At 42.0% G+C, this 22,287-nt stretch overlaps 1 pseudogene; it reads left to right on the top strand.

The window, feature by feature from the left end:
• LOC134859246 (contactin-associated protein-like 4) overlaps window positions 1–22,287 on the top strand; it is a 50,589-nt pseudogene that overhangs the window by 26,333 nt on the left and 1,969 nt on the right.

Raw genomic sequence — 22,287 nt, 5'->3', positions numbered from 1 at the left:
AAGGCCAAGACTTCAAACACAAAACCTTCCTGAGCTGTTTTCCTGCAGCTTTTGTTGTGAGCAGATTGTTTTCCCACATTATTCTTGTGTTGACTGATTGCGTTCGTTCCATCTGAATCGTTTAAGATGAACGAAATGAAATGAAAATACGGAAACAATTACAGTCTGTCATCTGATAAGAGCTGTCGTTGTCTTCCAACAAAATTAGATTTAGAGTCTCAGCGGAGATTCGTAATGCGGGAGCAGACAGCAGATGATTAGGTGATATTGCCTTGGGGAGCTGTCTGAAGTGATCCAACAACCTGCACTGTAAAGAGTACAAAGATTTCAGGGAACTTTAAGCAGCTTCTCCATTCATAAAAACAGCACATTTCCCTTCAAACGTCCCCTGAAGAAGGCAGCATGAGTTCTGTGGATGCTCCCTGAAAACCAGTACATTCCCCATTAGTAAGTCTGGAGATTTAGGGAAGGGGATGAGTGTTAGTTTTGGAATAGATGCATAAAATAAAGCTGGAATGGATGCCAGGATGTGACTAATCCTGCTTATAGGTTGTTTATCTCATGCCTAACTGGATAACAGACTGATACTTTTGGCAGTGTGTACAACATTGGAAGACGAGACGAGAGTGCTAATATATTCTCTTCGTGCTTTCTAAACCCTCTGAATGTCTTGTTTCCTCAAACATCAGCACAGTTAGTAATATGATCCAGTGCGAGACAAATTCACAACATTTTCTATGAATTAACATTAGCTCAGGGATTAAAATCAAGTGATTCTATGGCGTGAGTTAAATCAAAAATAAAGTACAGTGAAATGTTTTAAAGTGAAATAAGGTAAAGCCAAATCAGGTTCAGAAAAGCAAAGTAAGGTAATGTAAGCGTTCAGGCTCACACGTTGCTTCACGTTCCTCTATTTCTGGAGGCGGCAGAGTCGGTCCCCCCCTCTCAAGACCCAACCTGCTGCAAGAGACCAGGTTACCAGCATGCTTTTCTTTAGTGACGTATTACCTGACTCTGGTCAGCTGTCACTCCCATCAAACCACACCCTGCTGCCTCAGGTAAATATAAAGGAAAATAAAGTAAAGTGCATAAACATAATTAAAGGAAGGTAAAACAATGCTTTAGTTGCAACAAGCTGATATTGAACGTCATTGTTTTCCCTTTAAATGCATTTGCTGCTGTATACCAGAATCTCTTGGATATAAAGCTCCATTTCTAGGAGGACAGGGTTGCAAGGAAAGATCCGTATGTGTATCAGTGATGACTTGATACTCTTGACTTTGACATAAACTCAGTTTCTCTCCTTCTCTAACTCTATTCTTCTGATGAATGAAGATGAAGTGCTCTCCTCTGTCTCTCTGGTCTCTCCTCTGCTCAGTAACTGTCTGACGGATCAATGATGATTGATGGCTGAACACCGTCTGTCTCTCTTTCTCTTGACTTCTTTGACCACACACACACACTCCTTTCAAACAATATCTAATTCATATTTAATGACCCGAGTGCCTTAAGCTCCGTCTGCTCCTCACCCGCTTCTCTCAGCTCTGCACTCTGTCTACACCTCGCCTTTTTTATTAACGCTTTTCCACCTCGATGTCTGCCACCATTAGTATTCATTATGTGTTGTCAGGTGTTTTTTTTTAATCAGTTTATCCTGAGATCCAATCCACTGCTGAAACGTTTTGACACCAATTTACTATTATAGAGACATAAAAGCTGCATTAACCTCCAGTAAGGTCAGATATTCTGTTCCTAGAGAGACATGGAAACAGGTGAAGAGGCGTACTTCCTGTGCTGTGAAAAACAGCAGATATGAGGTAACTGTTTTAATGGATAACACAGCAGGAATAAACCTCAAATATTGTATATCAATCTGAGACTTTAGGGATTTTATTTTTGTATTTATTGAAAAATAATTATTGAGCGACATACGTGTGTGTGTGAACAAGACAAAGACAATAAATAATAATATTATAAATGATTTGAAATATAAATTAATAAAAAGAAAAGTGATAATAAATATATAAACAAATATAATATGAATAATAATAATTATTCTAAACAATAAGGATTCAAAATCTACATCATTACTAGATCAAAATAATTATGAAAGTATTAATAATGCTCATAAAAACTTTGAAATTAAAGTTACTCCTCAGCCTTTCCTTTTCATCTTCCTTCTTCACCTCCCCCTTCGTCTTCCTCCTGTGCTCCAGGCAGGAGTTCTTCCCCGGACAGCCACCACGTGGTGTCTCTGGGCAGCCTGCTGGACGACCAGCACTGGCACCACGTCTCAGTGGAGCACCACAGCACCCACCTCAACCTCACCGTGGACAAAAACACTCTGTGGGTGCAGATCCCTCCCAGACTCACCCGCTGGGACCATGACCAGGTGTGGGACCACACACAGACACACACTTACAGTCAAAATTCCTTACATTTTCTTGACTTACACATCTGTTTCCTCCGTACAGATGTGTGTGGGGGCAGAACAGGCTCTCGGCTCTCCGAGGTCAACCAACAGAAATTTCCACGGCTGTTTGGAAAACCTGGTGTACAACGGCGTGAACCTGATAGACCTCGCGAAACAGAGAGACCAGCGGGTCACTCTGAAGGTAAAGTGGCTCACAATGTGCGAATTAAAGGACCTTGTAACGATATGAGAGTGGAGCTGGTATTAGTTTAGACTTGTGTCTGAATCATTATGGAAAATTGGAACCTGGAGACACCTACTATTGTGTCTGTAGGCATTCTGAAAAAACCCACAAGGGGTTAAACACAGGAAGGAAACACTTTGACGTGCACAAACAATCCCCCCGCAAAGATATAGGTCTTTCTAATACCAGTAGCCATGAATGCAACGTTGAGTGCAAGTGGTTGATATATATTGAGATATTGGGGTGGAAAAATGCGATGATAAATTGGTGTCAACAGAAAACAGACCTTCCCTTCAGCAGTTGATTTTATATTAGTAATGTGTAAAATAAGTACAAAGTGCAACTTTTACAAACAGAATAAATGTTAGATTAAAGAGTAGAAAGTAATATGATAAGGAAATACAAGTAAAGTACCTCAAAATTGTACCCTGAGTACTTAGTTACTTTCCACCGCTAACAAAGGGGCGTCCCTGTTATGTCTTGCTCGTCCCTCCTCTCTGTCCTCTCCTCTTCTGTCCTCTCTTCTTCTGTCCTCTCCTCTTCTGTCCTCCTCTCTCTGTCCTCCTCTCTGACCTTGGGGTAAACTCAGTCTGATCTCTCGGTGCTTATTCAGAGCTATTATCATTATGCTAATACTCGCTTGCTTTTTAAGGACTCTTGCTGATGAGATCTCTGTGCATCAGGGCGCCGCCACGCAGCTCTGGAAATTAATTCATGCGTTATCGAGTTTTCCTGTAGTAATTTCTCTCTTCCCCCCCCTCCCTCTCCACATATCTCAGGGCAACGTGACCTTTGCCTGTGATGAACCCGTTTTTGTTGCCATGACGTTCACCAGCCCCCAAAGCTTCCTCTGGTTACAGAGGACGAGCGAACGGTCATCAACGGGCATGACGGTGGGGCTTCAGTTTCGGACGTGGAACGAGGAAGGGCTGCTGCTGACCTTTGACCTCCCGAAGCAAGGAGGGGCAGTCTGGCTGTACCTGAGTAAAACCAGGCTCCATCTGCAGATCCACAAAGCTGGGAGAGCGCCGCTGGAGCTCAGTGCAGGTCAGTCCGACCCCAACACAACCAAATTCAGGAGCCATTGATGCCCCTTTCTGACTGTATACTAAGCTATGGATGGCAGATAAGCTTTCATCAGCTCAATCAGGACCAAATTGGACTTGTCCTTGTTGGTTCTGAAGCTCAAAGAGAGAAACAGGGTTCAATACTTTACAAACTACATTTAAACCCTTGCCAACATGTCAAGAATCAAGGGGTTATATTTGATTCAGAGTTAAGCTTGAACCACATACATGTAACATAACAAAAAGGGGATTGATTTTTGATCTGATTGATATGATCTCAAAAAGCAATTTCAGAGTACGGTTGCTTCTCTCCAGCACAGATTCATCAGTGCATGCTTTTATTTCCTGGAGAAACAGACACTGTAATGCTCTTCTTTCTGGTCTCACTAAGACAACAGAATATTCATTAAACTTGGAGCAGGACGCAACAGAGTGACCCGTTAAATATTTGGAGACACTCTAAATCACGGAGAGATACACACTTAATTCTCACTTACCTTAGCATTGCAAAAAGAGCATTTGGCTTTTGATGGTCTGCACTCTGAACTCCTATATAACTCTGAAGAGCTTTATTTTGAAGCAGCTACTGTCCTTCTTTCTGTCTTAAAAACTGAAGACTTGGCACAATATCAAGGTTACTTTACATTCTGTATTTATTATAAGACGGATCGCTGACAGGACAGACTAAAGTACATTTCCACACTTTTGATGTGGTAAAAAAAAAAATGAAATAATAAGTCTGGAGGACTGAACACCAATAAAATCCATCTGCCTGTAGGGCGGTTGAGCCAGAAACTGAATCCTCACCAGTTTTTACAACATTGATTTGTAGCTAAACTCCACCTCTGACCTCCCTAAGGCCCAAAGCAATCACGGAAACATTCCCTACAGAGATCGATAAGTTAACGACTGAAATGCTAATCTTCACCTCCAGGAAATTAAGACCAGACGGTTATATATCTGTATCTCTGTGTAGAGTATAGTGTATGTTTCTGTGTGCTCAGGATCAGCTCTGGATGACGGTCAGTGGCACTCTGTGGAGCTGATCTCCAGACGAGGACATCTCTCCGTCTCCGTGGACGAGGGGGAAGGAGACACTGCGAACGCCAGCCCCCCGTTTCCTGTTTTTACTGAGGGTCAACTCTTCTTCGGTGGTAAGAGGGGGATAAACACATGAACACATGCATAAACAAGAATCGTTAGAGGTTCATCTCGTATGCAATAATTATTGAGGAAGTTATGATCTCTGAAATGCATTATTTTCCCTTGTAATGTGTTTATGTTTACTTTATTGAAATGTTTATTAAGAGTGATGAATTAATGTTTTGGGACCCTTTAGTGAGAATTACATTACCGTAATTTCCAGACTATAAGCCGCTACTTTTTTCACACGCTTTGAACCCTGCGGCTTAAACAACGATGCGGCTAACCTATATATTTTTACGGGCTAACGGCTACCAGGGCCGCTCTGGCAGGAAGCGCAAGAGCGAGACAACGAAAGAGAGACTGAGAAAGTGTGTGATGAAGCCATTCTGAGGCTGTTCAATTCCGACTGTTCTGTTTGGAAAAAAGCTGTAATTAAAAATGTTAGAAATCTTTCTGTGTGAATATCTCGTTACAACACCTGGAAACCTGCGGCTTATAGACAGTTGCGGCCTATTTATGTACCACGGTTTTTTTTTCTTCTGAAATTGTGTTGGTGCGGCTCACAGGTGTGCTCAATAGTCTGGAAATTACGGTAATTTAGATAAAAGAAAAGTGTTTTAGGTGTTTTTTAGCTTGTAAATGTTGCTGTTTGTTACATAAACTCTCTTTAGTTTAAAATGCCTTAGTAATAAGTAGTGTAAATATTTTCTGTCTGAGCTCAGATTCTAAATCTGTGTAAAACATCTTTTTTTTATAACAATTAAAACTAAAAACCTTTTTTTCTAAGAATTTTAAAACTGGGGTCATTGAGCGTTACATAACTTTACAGTTATTGCAGATTACTTTCGTTTTTTCCACACTTTTTTCCGTCGTTTCCTTTTCTGTCGTACCTCACCTGTATTTTAAAATTCTGGGGGAAATATTGCATTGAATTGTATTGTATTCCTCTGTGGTTTCTGACGTTGTTTCCAGGTTGTCCTGCTGAAGGAAGCAGTGATGAGTGTGTGAACCCCTTCAAGGCGTTCCAGGGCTGCATGCGTCTCCTGACTGTGGACAGCAGGCCGGTGGACCTGAAAATGGTGCAGCAAAGGCTGATGGGAAACTACAGTCACCTGCAAATCGACATGTGCGGCATCATCGACAGGTCAGGCCGTTTTGTTATTCAGGAAACGTTGACATTAAAGCAACTGTTGCAGTAAATTGGTTCTTACGTTTATTTATCCATCATTGGCACACTGTGTAAAATGTAACACCAAATCTTTTCAGAAGAGAGGATGTTCCTGTTAATCTCCCCCTGGAGGCTGTGTGACTGGTTTCCTGTGAAATTGGGTTACTCATGGATTATTAGACAGCAGTGGACTGTAGACAGAGAGATTATGGCGTTAGTGTCCCAGTCTCAATGTTTCCTCACTAAGAAAACAATCCAGATATTGTTTGGTCCATAAAGCTTCAGACGGAGTGAGACGCAGCTTTCTTTCTCTGAGCCGGAATGTGGTTTCGCTTTATGATTTATTTGTGAGAAGCAACAACAGACACACACACACACACACACACACACACACACACACACACACACACACACACACACACACACACACACACACACACACACACACATTATGAGATCTCTGGCTCTGTGCTTCAGAGTGAGATTCATTTTGGGACATATTGTTTTAAAGTAGGTGTCCGTAAAAAGAGATTATTCGCAGGTCTGAAATAGCTTGATTTCTGCTTCTGCTGTTCAGATATTGTGCCAGATGATCATCATGATTACCTTCTTGCTTGTGTTGATAGTTGTTTATTGTCAGGACAACCAATGTTCTTGATTGCCAACTTTAATCATTAGAAAACACATTTTAAAAGTAAATAACTAACATTTAGCACGTTTTCTGAAGTCAGAAACACCAAATGTCTGATTGAGCTTTACTTACAGCAGATCTGCAATAACAGGGAAGGAGTCATGTGATCACATTGTTGAAATAAGCCGATAAAATGTATATTTTAGGTACGTTTCCAACAACAGTGACGATTGGCCAACATTATAGCTTTGTAGCTATTTGCGTCACATTTAAGTGTCCCTGTTTCTGTTGTGTTTGGAGCTTGTTGTAGTGTATTTAGATTTAGACCACAACAAACATCAACACATTACACATTTACACATGTTTGCCTTCCCCTTGCCCGATCAGATCTGAACAATATGTGCAAGGATATATGACATCTCTGGGTAACAAAACAAAAGAGACAGTAGTTGGAAGTCTAGGACAATACACCGAGTAATGGAAAAGGAAACTAAAATAACAGTAGCAGTGTTAGTAACACCTCTATGCAATGCCTGTGGTGATGGTGAACGTTTTATAAAATCTGCCCATGTGTTGGTGAAGAGGATTCTTGGTTTGCATGTGTTTTTGCACTTTTGTCTTTAAATGTCTTAAAGGTCTCCTATCATGCTCTTTTATGGCATATATTATAGGTCTCAAATATATTTAAAAAAAACAGGTCTAGCATGTCCGCTATCCCTCTGTTTCAGCCCCTTTTTCCAAAGTGCTGATTCTGTGACTGTCGCTTTAAATGTGAGCGTCATGACCTCTCCGTTTGAAGAGAGAAGTTTCTAACGGAGGAACTCAGCTAAACGTGATTAAACCCCGTATTATGTTCCAAACCACATCAAGCCTTATTGCTGAAACACTTCTGAGTGTTTACCACTAGAACAGAGACATTATGTGTGTTATATAAACAACAACTCTAAGTCCCTCCTGCAGAATACACAGACACACAGAGGTGCTGCGGAGGGGATTCAACTCGTGACGTATATATTGCGGACGATAGGTTGAGACGTGTCACGTTGGCGGGACATTTCCAGGAGTTTAATGTAAAGCCAGCCCACATTTCCGATATGACATCCTATCAGCAGCAAATCTGGATCAGCTCGTTTGTTTCCCCGTTTTTAGAGATGTGGGTAAGGAGGAAAAGAGAGAGGGTTGTATTTTCTGACATTTTGTGAGTCTCCTTACACACCGGGGACTCACATTTATGTATAAGAGACAGCAAAAAGTGCATTTTGCATAATAGGGGACCTTTAATCAATTTTGAAACTGCATCTCATTTCTCCGAATGAAAATGTTTTAGGCCGCCTTTGAACCTGTTGGCCACCATAAAATACTCAGTTATAGTACAAGTAGCTCAAAATTAGAATGAGTCAGTACTTGAGTATAACATTAGGCCACTGGTTAAAACGAAATCTACAGACATAAAGGCTGAGGATGTAAACTCTGTATTGTTCGATAATAGAAATCGATATTATAGACATGTTTTTCAGCCTCACTGTATGTCTTTGTTGCAGAAAATGTACCGTCAGGCTCCACTGTGTCAGTTAATGGTTTGTTGAGTGAGCAATAACACATCGTTAAACACGACATTACACCTTTTTATAAATCATTACGGCTCACTGGTTTACGGCATACAAATTATCCTCAGAGCAGCTTTATTTATAATAAATCTCAACTTGAAAAATTGATTAACATTTCTCTAACCCCTCACCTCCAACCGGCGGAGCCTGTCTCTGAAGGCACTCATCGTACGCTCACTGAATATATCGTTACACTCAGGGAAAGGACACTTATTCTGCAAGATGTTTGTGTATGCATATTTGCTGATAAGGAGGCAACAATATTTAATAAATACATAATGCTTCACCTGCCTCCGTCCGTGTCTACTTTCAGATAAAAAGACAAATAAATTACTGCTAAAAAAACAAACATTATCTGACAGGCGTGCTGAGTCAGGCTTTTTCGAACAGAGACATTCCCACTGATTCAAAGATTCAAAATACAAGCTGCTTTCAGTCTCGCTGCAGTCACATTTGGCTGACCTCCTTTCCCCTAAAAATATGTTTACAGTCGCCGCTGAGCTCCATTCATCCCAACCTTCCTCCCCTTTGTTGCCGGCGCTGCTTCCTCTCCTTTCAATCCGTCTCTCGACCTTAATTCCTGTTCCTGGATTCCTCTCTCTATCTCCACAGTGTTTCCTCTCACTGTTTCTTATGTCATAACCCTTTGTTTTTCCTTTTTTGGCATGCCGCCCACAGCTCAGTCCTGACTGAGGGCTGACTCTGAGAAAGTTACCGGTGGCATCATTTTCTCAAACACGCTCCACTTTCTCTACTTTATATGCCACAGTTCATGCTAAATGTTGAAGTTGGAGGACAAAGACTCATTTATAATCCAGCATCCAGCACATTGTGCACTTTTTCTGGTCTTTTAGTCTTTATACATTACCTACTTTTTGATTGTTTTATTTATGTTATTGGTCTTAAAGGGTTTTTACTTGTATTATTTATGTAACAGTTTTAATAGCAATTTCTTTTGAGGTTGGTCTTTTAATATTTGTACCTGAAGTATATCTTGTTGCGATGTTTGTGAAGATGATGAAGAAGTCTCCGGAGACACCAGCTTGTATATAATAAGGTTTATTACAACAGCATAGTATCATACACCAACACGGGCGATGCGGGGTTCCCAGAGCCAATTGTGGAAGTCCCCCCGAAATCTCTTTGTGCAATGTGTAGGAGAAATGTGGGTGTGTGACAAAATGCGATGTTCTATAAGAATGTGTACCCAAATAAGGTGATCTATACGTTCGTACACCGTGTCTTGCGCATACCACCCAAATAAGGTGAGATAGAAGGCCTCATCCATGGAGGCTTTCTGACATATTCCAGAGGTTTGTTATACAACACCCTGTTGTACCACAACACTCTGCACTCTCTATGACCTCAGAGAGTAACTAACTGTATATGAACAGATTGAATACACCACACATCCTTTATTATAATTATGAAGGTTGTATTTCTATCAACCTGTTACATTTTATTGTCCACGTTTGCTTTTATTTGATAGGGTTTTATATCATTGCATTGATTTTCCTTTATGTTATGTTTTGTTGCTATGCTGCTCGTGTCTGAAAAGGTCTCAACATCTGACCGGAGGGGAATGTAGTGTTGTTTGTTTCTAACTTTGTTTTTAAGTGCTATATAAATAAAGCTGTATTATTATTATTTATTAGTACATATTTGTGCACATAAGTGTTACCTAACAGCGCATTAGGGCAGCTGGTTTAGTCATGGATGTAAAATGAGAACTGGACGGCCTCAAATGTGGGAAACGTTGCTCAGCTGTGCATGAAGCCAAAATTCTGTCTTCAAAAATGCCCTTATCATCCAGGAAGTCCACTGAGCGTTCAGACTTGTGTTTTCCTTCCTCCCACAGACTGACACAGAAGCTAAAGCACGATCGTTTTGACCCTTGTAAATTTGGTTAAATGTCAGGCGCACTTCCTGGGGTCTCGAGTAAAGTCAGGACTGATACTTACTTGCTGTTTAAGGTTTAATTAACTTCCTATTAGAGGGTTTAATAACTTCCACTTCTCGCCTCTCCCCTTGTTAGTTTGAAATGTATCTTAAAGTGATAGACCCTCCACCCGTCGCACAAACAGAGCAAGAGTGGGCCAGGCTGTCTGGAATTGGGCCTTGATGTTTTTCTGCGTCTGTCTCTCAGGTGTTCTCTGAGTCACTGTGAACATGGAGGCAGCTGCAGTCAGTCCTGGAGCTCCTTCCTCTGTAACTGCTCCGGCACCGGGTACAGCGGAGCAACCTGTCACAGCTGTAAGGGGAATTATTTAAAGGTCACACACACACATACACACACACAGCATGGACTCGCTGTGTGTGCTTGTTCACATGTTTCCCAGTAATGAGTCAAAATGCTGCTTTTAAGTGGAGGTCCCTGCAGACGTTGTTTCAGAAGGTCAAAGTAGAGAAGTCTCAGTCAGCACAGGGCTGGAGAGGGAGATTTAGAGGAGTAGGAGCAAATAAATATAACATAAAATGGTTTAAAAAGGAGGGATTCCTTGTTGGGAACATGGTATTTCATTAGAATTCTAGAAAAATTCAATATTTTCTGCTTTGCCATCTACATTGGATGATAATTGCGCAATGTATGTTTTGGGAGGAAAGCTTTGGCTGTCTTTAAAACATACTCCAGGAAGACATTTTTCAATGATTTGCAGACAGAAGACAGCTAATATAAAGAAATATAAAGTGATGTCTATGATGTTGATGATAATGCTGTGTGTCTCTCCTCAGCGATATATGAGCAGTCCTGTGAGGCGTACAAACACAGAGGAAACACGTCGAGGTTTTATTACATTGATGTTGACGGCAGCGGGCCCATCAGACCACAGCTGATATACTGCAACATGACAGGTACACACACACACACACAGTCTCTTTCATTCCCCATTTATTTCTCCGTATTTCTTGCTGAGTAGTATGATATCTCAAAATAAAATGCACTTATATAGCATCTTTCAAACTGTTTAAATCAGCTCACACATAAAAAAATATATAAACACACAGATAATAAAATGAACTAAAAAGGGCCAAAAGGTCAGGAAGAAACAGATTTAACTGACTCAAAAGACCTCACAGATTTTGCAGCCCTGATCTCTAAAGGCATTTAAAAGACGCTAAATGAATGAATAGTTTTGTATTTCCTTTCTTCTGTGTCTTCCTCCTCCAGAGGACCAGGCGTGGACGGTGATCCAGCACAACAACACAGATCTGACGAGGGTCCGGCCGTCTCCGGGGAGGAATCAGCACTCTGCTCACTTTGAATACACTGCCGAGGAGGAGCAGCTGACCGCCATCATCAGCCAATCAGAGCACTGCCAACAGGAAGTGACCTACCTCTGCAGGAAGTCCCGCCTCCTCAACACACCAGGTAATAATGTGGAGTATCCTGTGAAACGTCATAGAGTGTAATTAAAATGTCAATATAAAGAAAGGAAGCTGCATAGTCCATTGTGCAGATAAATAAAGACACTCAAAAATGAGTGTGTTTGTTGTGTTGCAGACGGCCCTCTGCTCAGTTGGTGGATTGGGGGTCCAGGTGGAGGACAGGTGCAGACCTATTGGGGCGGGGCTCCTGCAGGAAGTCAGCAGTGTGCGTGTGGTCTGCAGGAGAACTGTGTGGACCCCAAACACGACTGCAACTGTGACGCTGGACGCACTCACTGGTACTGCACACTTAGAGCAGCAAATCTGTTATAGCAGCAACACGAACACAGATTAATGGAAGCAGTAAGAACACTAAAAATATTCTCAGTTTTTCCAGGATACCTTTTCAAAAAAAAAATCATCTGCGAAGTAAAGTTTTTTGTTATGGTATTTATTTAGATTAGAGTCCCTTTTTAAGTCCATAGACATTATATTATTCTCAAAGCTGCCCTCACTCATTTGTTTTGTAAAATAGTAGCTACATCAGTTTCACTGTAAGGCAGGTTGTTGTTATATTTAGACATGTTTACCATACATCACACTTTCACTTAATGTTCACATTTTCTTTTTGCTCCTCGATCATTTCCCTTCGTCCTTCCAATAAGAATTCTTATTATTCTTATTTCTTCCCCCTCAAGTCTTTAGCTTCCTCTTTAAATCCAGCTTCTTCCTCTTCTTCCTTCCTCTCGTCTTATCCCTACCTCTCAGGGCGAATGACTCGGGGCTGCTGACCCATAAGGAGACCCTCCCGGTCCGGTCTCTGGTGCTGGGTGACGTCCACAGGCCGGGCTCAGAGAGCGCCTACAGAGTCGGGGCCCTGCGCTGCCACGGGGACAGTAAGTCATATATTTATATTTTTTCGCAACCAGAAGACCTCAATGATACTCATAGCTTGTGGTTTATCCTCAGAAAACGTCTGGAACGCTGCGTTCTTCGACAAGGAGACGTCGTATCTCCACTTTCCCACATTCCACGGAGAGCTGAGCGCAGACGTGTCCTTCCTGTTTAAAACCACCTCGTCCTCCGGAGTCTTCCTGGAAAACTTGGGCATCAAAGACTTCATCCGGATCGAACTCAGCTGTAAGTAAAAGTCTCTCCGGTTAGATGTGTAATCCGGACTTCGCTGTGATGTGAGCAGGAGGGATCAACCTGGGAGTTAAAGTTTCACCTGGATTGAACTCCAGCTCGAGGTGACCGTCTCAGAACTTCTCAACCCTAAAACAAAACCAAGTTTCCCCCAAGAGCGCCTCGGGGAAATCACTGCAGTGCCATTGTTCTAGTCCACAGCAACACATTTCCTTTATACCCTCCATGGTTTATAGTTGTAGTATCACTGTAGTGTATTGCTTCTGGAATCATCTGGCTGTAATATTATATGGTCGATCACATCGTGTGTGACGTTCTTTATGACAACAGCACTTGATAAAGTCTTTTATGTTTGCCTGAGAAAATACTCATCTTTATGATACCTCTACACCAATGTATATATTAATATATCCTCTCTAGATTATTCAGGAGATCAGGTTTAAGGCTGCAGCCGGCCTTCAGATGTCTCTCTTAAAGGTTGGCATGTTTGTTAGGAATATATGAAGCTGCAGAAGTGCAAAGAAATGACACCCTTTGCCTTGAGACTAAAGTATTTGCTTACTCTTTGCAAATATCTGATTTCTTCTACTGATTTATTAAAGTGTTGATTTCAGTTTTAGTAAGATTTTCAATGCAAATTTAGAAAGAAAAACAGCGAGGAGTTTCAAAAGGCTTGTGCCGATTCAAATCCCACTGCATTTGGAGATAAATAAGTCTCAATTCCCACAAATAAAAGCTGAAACTTCACTAATTCATTTTCCAGTCCACGAGTAAACACCACATGATTATATGCTCTAAAAGGGCTTCTGCTTTGTTAAATATGTGCACTCAGTCTCTACTCTCTTCCTCCTTTGCCTCAGCTTCCTCTGAGGTCATCTTCTCCTTTGACGTGGGAAACGGTCCCCTGGAGGTTCGAGTGCAGGCCGACTCTCCGCTGAACGATAACAGGTGGCACCGCATCCGAGCCGAGCGTAATGTTAAAGAGGCGTCGCTGCGCCTCGATGAGCTGCCTGCTGCCACACAGGAGGCTCCGGCTGACGGGCACATCCACCTGCAGCTCAACAGCCAGCTATTTATAGGTGCGTGTGGTGTGTGTGGTGTGTGTGGCTGCTGAACACATGCTCACTAGCAAGTACTCCAAAACATATTGAATATATGGAGGGGTGAAGAACGATGATTGATGTTGTGTTTCTGCACATCTGTATACAAGCCCTTTTTTACAACCAAAAAAGATGCACCAGATTGAATAGAAAGAGATGATGTGAGACAGAGGAGAGAGGATGAAGGGTTGAAGGGATGGGGGCATGAAGGGATGTAAGGAGGAAGGAATGGATGAAGGATGTAGAGGGGAACTGATAAAGGGATGAAGGGATGTAGGAAGGAAGGAAGGAAGGGAGTTAGGGATGTAGGATGTAGGAAGGAATGGATTTTGGGGATGTAGGGAGGGATGTAAGGATGTAGTGAGAAAGGATCAAGTGATGTTTGGAGGGATAAACTGATGATTGCATGTAGGAAGGAAGGGATGTGGTGATGTAGAGAGGGATGAAGGGAGATAGGGATAAAGGATGGAAGAGGGAGGGTAAGTGGAGATGAAGGGATCAATGAATGAAAGCAGGGAAGAAGGGTCTAAGGGATGAAAGGAAGGAGATGGGGATGAACAGATGAAGGGATGTAGGAAGGAAAGGATGAAGGGATGTAGAGAGGGATAACTGAATGAATGTATGGCGGGAGTGTATGAAGAGAGATAGGGATGAAGGGATGTAAAAAGATGGAGCATTCAAATGCATTTCAGAGCTGCTTTAACAAAGCAAACAGCTCTGTATTCACACTATCCCTGTGACCATACATGGGATTTTTGTTAGGAAGACACAATAATGGTTATGTACACTTTTCCAATATCCTTCCCTCCATTTCAGCCTTCCATGAAAACCATCCCTCCTCTCGATTCCGTTCCTTTCTTCTGTGCCATTTGTTTCACACACACACAAAAATGACTCTGTATTAGTATTTTATTGACCCTGAGGGAAGCTGGCAGCCTCCTGAAGTGAACAGATAGTGAAGGAAACGTAAGCCTTTAGCGACGCTCCTCACTAAAGCTCCTATCTTAGTGCACACTGTACAGGGGACAGGCTGTCTGGTTATTGATCCACATTGAAACGGACAGATTTAAAAGAGATCAATCGATCCAAAACCTCAGCTAACGAACGACCACAGACAAAGGTTATGGAAGCTAATAGACTCAGAGAAACTCCTCAGGATGATGCGGGGAAAGGTCTTGTTTGCAGTGGTCAGTTTCCTCCCAGTAACCTTGGTGCAGAGTTTAAATCGAATCCATTAGTGGAGGAAGTTTCCTGACAGTTCCTGATGAAACTCCGAAGCTCTGATATGAACCTCATCAGCGCTGCAGTCCTGGAAAGCTGTTTATCTCATCATAAACGTCTCCAGGTTGCCAGTTTGGCGCTCTGAGACAATTATAATGTAGCAGAGAGTAAACCTAAGGACACTTAGAGGTTGTAATGTCAGAAAACAATAACTTTTGGGGTGGAAATTCTGCGCTGGAGAGGGGAAAACATGCCAGGCTGGACAGGAGGATTGTCAGGAAGATTGGCGGCTTCTCAGCTTCTCACATATGAGCAATCAGTATGGTGATGACAGCCAATAAGAAGCCTTGAATTTTTCACCTGCCAGTTTCTGTTTCACAGCGTTTCATCAGCTCAGTATTTTAGAATTTCAGTTTGAGGGTGGTGACACATCTCTGTTTATTATAAAATCTGATATTTGTCACTGTCACCCTGCAATTTGATCACAGAAACAATATGAGGTAAGTTCCATTGGTTAATATATGGTATGAAAAGGCTTGCATAATCCATCATTTATACTTGATTGAGATACAACATTTGTAGGAAGCAATGCAGACTTCTCAAATCAATCCACACTTAGAAAATAGGAAATACTGAAGACTTGATATTCATCTTGAGTGATTAAAAATAGGTAGGACGCTCAATACTATTCATAGAGATAGGAAACGCTGCCTGGGAAAGTGTGAATTTACATTAAAAAGCACATTCAGCTTTGAACAAATGGTCAGTAGTTATACAAAGCATTGTGGTGTGAGGTCCATAATGAGCTGCTGTAGCATTAGTATGGGTTTCACATTTATAGTGTCTAAAGGTCGAAAAGTTTTCCATCCACTCGTCAATTAAATTCTTGCAGGAACATAAAGTAAAGAGGCGGAAAATGGCCCTAAAGTGTCAGAGTTAGTCGGGCTATTGAACAGGAATAATTGCTCAAAACAGTTTGGCACCAGGCGCATCAGGCTTTAAAAAACTGCACCTTTCTGCATGAGTGATGTGTGAGAGCGTCTGCAGGGAAAGCAGGAAGGATGATTTAAATGTGTTGTTTCAGACTAAATAGTATTTAGCAGAAAATAAATAATTGAAGAAGCCCCGTTATGCTTTTTAGGGGCATCCCCTTTCCTCTAGTGTGTTTTTATATAGGTTTTTGTGCGTGTAAATGGTCTGCGAAGGCTAAAATCCCAAAGTTGGGAGTGAGGTTATCTCCCACACACTCCCCCACATGCTTGACACGCCTCCTTTGGACTCCTTTGTTTACTTCTGTAGCATAGTAACATCACTACGTAACACTATTGGTTAGCGCTCCAACACTTTGTACGTGACAGACTAAGAGGCGGGACATCTCTAAGCTGGTTGACCAATAACAACAGAGCCAGCTAACCAATCAGAGCAGACTGGGCTCTGGTTTCAGACAGAGGGTTAAAAGAGGAGCTGCAGCACAGGCAGTATGAGAAAAATAAAGAGCTTTTTGAACATTAAAGCATGGAGACATGTCCGAGGAGAGACCCTAAATACAAATATGAACCTGAAAATGAGCAGAATATGTCCCCTTTAAATCCTCGCAGGACACACTCACAGAGAATAATGTGTGAGCTGCAGTGAAACAGTGGACACACAGCTCGGAAAAACATGCCTTTTTATTTTACCTTCAAGTTTTGAGACAATTCAGCTTTTCAAATGTGAGGATGTTCCACATTTTGTGCATCTCTTTAGTTTTAACACTGCAAAAACTCCCTCGTATTTCAATAGTTCTTATTCTTATTTAAACAGGTCTTTGTGAGACTATCACTCGCTGAACTGGCAGATTATCAGCCTTGCTTCAAATCTGTTTCTCCTCAAATCACACTCCTTTTTTTTTTCTTGTCTTAAGATGGATGTATTTTGCACTGAAGAAGAGTGTGTCCTCTGTGTGTTTCCTCAGGAGGCACGGCGTCCAGGCAGAAGGGTTTTCAGGGCTGTATTCGCTCTCTGCAGCTGAACGGCGTCACCCTGGACCTGGAGCAGAGGGCGAGGATCACGCCCGGGGTCCAGGCTGGGTGTCCGGGTCACTGCAGCAGCTATGGCTCCCTCTGCCAGAACCAGGGCCTCTGTGTGGAGAGACCAGGTCAGCTTCTCCTGCGACTGCACCTCCTCTGCCTTCACCGGAGCCTTCTGCGACAGAGGTACGCCTAATCTCCCAGCAGCACCTGGGGCAACATGATGGGGATTTAAAGGACCCTATTGTGTGCTGTACCAGTATACAAAATTGGAGAAATAATTTAAACTTCAAGTAAGTTCTTCAGATCTTTCTTTGATAAATATTTCCCGGAAAACTAATCCTGACACATGGCTATCGTTGGAAAGTTTTGGCTTTTGGTTGGTTGATGTCCAAAAGCTGCTGACCTCCCAAATCACCTGAATATGAGTTGCATTGCAAACAGGCTTTTGGGAGGAATGGATTACATGTAACGAGATTTTGCATTAAAGAGACGTGATCAGATAATTGATATATTTTTTGAAGCAGTTCATCTTCATGTCCTCCAGTTCACCGGGTCGACATTTCACCTTCGTTTTGTCTTGGTCTCTGGTTTCCTGTTTTATTTTGAAAGGTGTTCACCCCCTGTCTCATGTCTATGTCTGCTTGCTGTCTCGGTGTTTTCCCTCCTGTTTGATCACTGATTTGTTCACCTTGTGTTTTTCCAGCGCTGCCATCTGTGTCTTGTCCTTCTGATTAGTCCTGCATGTATTTAAGTTCTTAGTTGGGAGAGAGACGTCTGGTCTGTACATCTTTCTAACTAGGGGACCTTGAATAAAGGTCATTTTTGGTTTAAACGATCATCTGTCAAAGCTGCTCTGCTCAAACCTGACACCTTTTGTTTGAACACATTGGAAACAAGTTCAGTTAAAGCTGAGCTGCAGCTGTTAATATACTCTGTTATTCAATGGGTCAACATATCATTTGAAGAAGCATTTTCTGGGTATTTCCACTCATTGGAATACCGAATTTGCCCACTGGCCCTTCTCTTTTCTTCTAACTATTGACTTTTAACAGTTGAGTTTGCCTTAAGTTAAAGTTTGGTTCACAGCTTTGCAGGGATCGTATAATCAGCATTTAATTTTGAATGAGTATTAAAAGCCACTGTGTGTCTTTGCTCTGCATCTAATAACTAATCAGTGTCAGCATCAGTGCTTCATGTTTGAACAGCAGCTCTGACAATTACTTAGCAGAAAGCAGCTGACAGGTGAAGAGAGCAACACAAAATAGATCTGATAATTATAACACTGGTGTATCAGAGCTGTGATTTCCTGTAATGTAGGTAGCATGTGGCGTCTTAACATGAAAAACAGCTGGTGTGCTTTTTTAATTATTGAGTTTTTGATGTGACGGCTCGTTGTTCCTGTGATAATGTGATTAACGAGCGGACTAGGGGTGTGTTAAAACACCTTGAAGGCAGCAAACTGACAGGGCTGTCAAAATATGCAGATTCTCACACATTACTTTTAATAGCAGTAATGTTGTGACAGCTGTATTTTAAAAGAAATATATAACAGGGTATAAATATATTTGTTAGGTGTTCATTTTGTCTCTTTAGCTTGTTTTGATTTGTATTATTTTGGGCTTTTTAAAATATAAATTGATTTAATGTTTTTTGTGAAGCACTTTGCATTGCCTTGTTTTGAAATGTGTTGTTTAAGTGAACTTGCCTTGCCTACTGTAATTGATAGTGAAAAAGCCCCCAGATGAACTGATTTAGTTTACCTTCAGGTGTTTGCAATCATGGTATTAAAAATGGTTAACGTAGAAACGACTTGTTACCTCCCAAACAGTCACTAAAGTATCACAATTTGAAGGGGCCCGGCTATGCTCCACAACTACTATAAATAAGTCACTCCTGACATTACCTCCCTCCCTGCAGAGGTTTCAGCCAGCTTCAAGTCGGGAACATCCGTCAGCTACACCTTCAGGGAGTCGGTGTTGAACAGCAGCAGCAGCAGCAGCAGCTCACCCTCCTCCGTGTCTGCTGACATCACCCTGAGAGGAGAGAATATCTCCCTGAGCTTCAGGACGACTCAGAGTCCGGCTGTGCTCCTCTACGTCAGCTCCTTCCACAGAGAGTACCTCGCTCTGCTCATCAACAAGCACGGTGAGCCTCTTAGCTGTATTTTAACAAAGAGTACCTAAACCTTCGAGGTCGATGTCTGTCTCTCTGCTGAATGGAGCAGCCTTTTGCTTCCGCTCAAAGGATTTAACTTGATGGCCTTTAAGCATTATTCACGATGCATTGTGCTGTTATGATTAGGGTTTTAACTGTCATACCAAGGCTTTATTTGTATTTAGTCCTGTGCACCTGACTCACACATGAGTAAAGGCAGCAGTGTATTGATTTGTGGATGTGTGTGTGCAGACATGCTGGAGGTGCGCTACCGACTGGACGACAGCAGGGAGGCAGAGACCCTGAGGAGCAAAGTGAGGAACCTCAACAACGGACAGCTTCATGCCGTCACCATCAGCAGGCAGGCAGACGCTGTCTCTCTGCAGGTAACACACACACACACATACCCCCACACACACACACGCTCTGAAATATTCCTCCCTGTCAGTACTAAAACCACAGTCACCCTGGAGTTCCCAGCAGCCTCTCTCTGTCGACCGCAGCGACCAGCGGGAGAAGCTACAAGAAGAGAACATGCATGGAGGAGCTGATAATACATCAGTCCTCTTACCTACAAAATTACACTTCTTTTCAAGCTTGGAGCACTAGAGCCTCATGCTTAATATTTCTCATTTGGGTTGGCAGGAACATGTGGATGTTTGAGACACGTCCACATCCCTTTTTATAAGCATCATTTGTTAAAAACTAGCTTGCAGAAGTAAAGATTATAAATGAGACCACTTTGCACATAGCATTGTTGGGGTTTGATTCTTGAATCTAATATTTTAATTCAACTGTGATTAATCACTGACTCCTAAGTCCTGTTCGTACAATGTTCGTACTGTTTAGTGTGTTCATCCTTTTGCTCTGTGTTGCATTGTTGGTTTTTTTTATCACAGATAAACATGGATCAAGTGTGCAATCATGAGGAAATTTAGGACACTTGTTTTGAAGTGACACTTTTTATTTTCTCTTTTAGATTGACCAGAATACTAAGGAGGACTTCAACCTGACGTCTGATGCAGAATTCAATGGCATCAGGTCGCTGGTGCTCGGCAGAGTGCCCGGTGAGTGAGACGTCTGCAGAAGCTTTTCAGTCTGCAGAGCACTCAGACACTCACTCAGACCGGTTCTTTTATTATCCCAGGGACAGATTTTGTCTGTATGACACAAAGAAATAAATATAAATACTGGGCTCTATAAGCACTTAGATGTGATGTTATAAAAACCACACAAGCGATGCAACAGACTAGCTTTAACCTGAGAGAATGGGGAAAATAAATGAGAAATGGCAGGTAGTCCACGAACAAAAAAATGTACGACTTGTGAAAAAGATAATTCATATTCCAACCACTCAGCGGGATAAACCGAAGTCTGCATCTATTATTCAAGCACTCATAATGTACTGACTGTGTGTTTGTAGACACAGCAGTAGAGTATTCACAACTAGGTTTCAAACTTTTCACTGTCGTGAAGCGAGAGGAAAAAAGCCACAACAACTTTCAGGATGTTCCCTTTAAGATGTTGGTTCTTTTGTGATGCTTTAACTTATATAATGCTCCTCTTTGGAGGAAGACATCGCATCGTCATTTCCTGTTTTTTTATTGATATCTTGTCTTTATTCAACAAGGACCGTGTATGAAATACTTCAATCTTAAAACGAGACATATTTGTGCAGTCCTGGGCAGTTACACAACTAACATTTAAAACATTGCAAATCCAACAGACTAGTGCAGACATTGATTTTTGAAGACATAGTCGGAACTTCAAATTTGGAGAAAAAATCAAAAGGAAAAAAAAGGTTGGGGGACAAAAAGTGTGACTCGGGCCACCTGAAGAAGGAGTTAGAATTATGAGAAAATAGTGGGACATTTTTAAAAGTGGAAATTTAGAGAAAAAAGTCAGAATCTTTGGGAAGAAAGTAAATTTGAAGAATTAGTCAGAAAATCGAAACTTAGAAAAGAAATCTGAAGTTTGAAAGAAGACATTGGGAGACAACAAGGGGCTAAATACGGGAAGATAAACACTTGTAGGAAACTACTGTAAACCAGCAAGGTTAAACAACTACCTACACTGCCCCAAACTCCAGAGCACGGCCACCACCAATAAAACGCAAAACATAGAAACACATAAACCCCAAATCTACTCCTACACAGTGGTTACGCTTATTTGAAAGAATTACCTGCATGTTTCTTATTGTGCAACTCAGATGTACCTATGGTCCAGGTTTTAAGTGGAGGTCAATAACAACCGAGTAAAGTTTTTGCTGCAGGAAAAGTTTTGCCGGGTATCTGTCTGCAGGAAAAGGTCAAGGCGATACATTATTGTATGAAGTTTGAGTATCACAGACTTAAGGTTAGTCGCTGAAAGTCTCTCGTGATTCCTGATCTTTCTCCTTCTCTCCAGATTCTGTGGAGTTGGATCCGGAGATGTCTCGGCTCTCCTCTTCGGGTTTCACAGGCTGTCTGTCGGCCGTCCTCTTTAACTCCGTCAGCCCTCTGAAAGCCGCTCTGCTCCACCCGGACACTGTCGCCATCACGGGCCCTCTGCTCCCGTCCACATGTGGCTCCACTGCAGCCAATCCCGACGCAGCAGAAACCACACACCACCTGTCAGGTCAGAAGAGAGGAGACGTGTGGTTTTCTTTAGTGGTCACTTCCTTCACACTTTAAAGAGGCCCTATTATGATATCAGGAGTTGATACAGGTTCTTATGAGTTGAAAATCCTCCTTTATGCTGCGTGATGCTTCCTCTGCTTTCGTCCTTTCTTGACTCGTTTTTTCTGTGTCTCTTTTTTCTGTGCTACAGGTCAGTCCGGATCAGTGGAAGCAGGTCAGCCTTTGGTGAACGCCATGAGGAGCGACTCGGCTCTAATCGGAGGTAGCAGCAACGTCTGTCACTCTCACACTGCCGTTATCATCAATCATCAGACAGAAAGAGTCCCTGTCTGAGTGGGGATGCAATATGATGTGATGACAACAATTTTACATTAAAAAAAAAATGTTTCTTTAA

Source organism: Eleginops maclovinus, chromosome 22 (genome assembly GCF_036324505.1).
Source record: "Eleginops maclovinus isolate JMC-PN-2008 ecotype Puerto Natales chromosome 22, JC_Emac_rtc_rv5, whole genome shotgun sequence".
NCBI classification, from domain to species: domain Eukaryota; kingdom Metazoa; phylum Chordata; class Actinopteri; order Perciformes; family Eleginopidae; genus Eleginops; species Eleginops maclovinus.
This window is presented reverse-complemented; position numbering and strand designations above follow the sequence as displayed.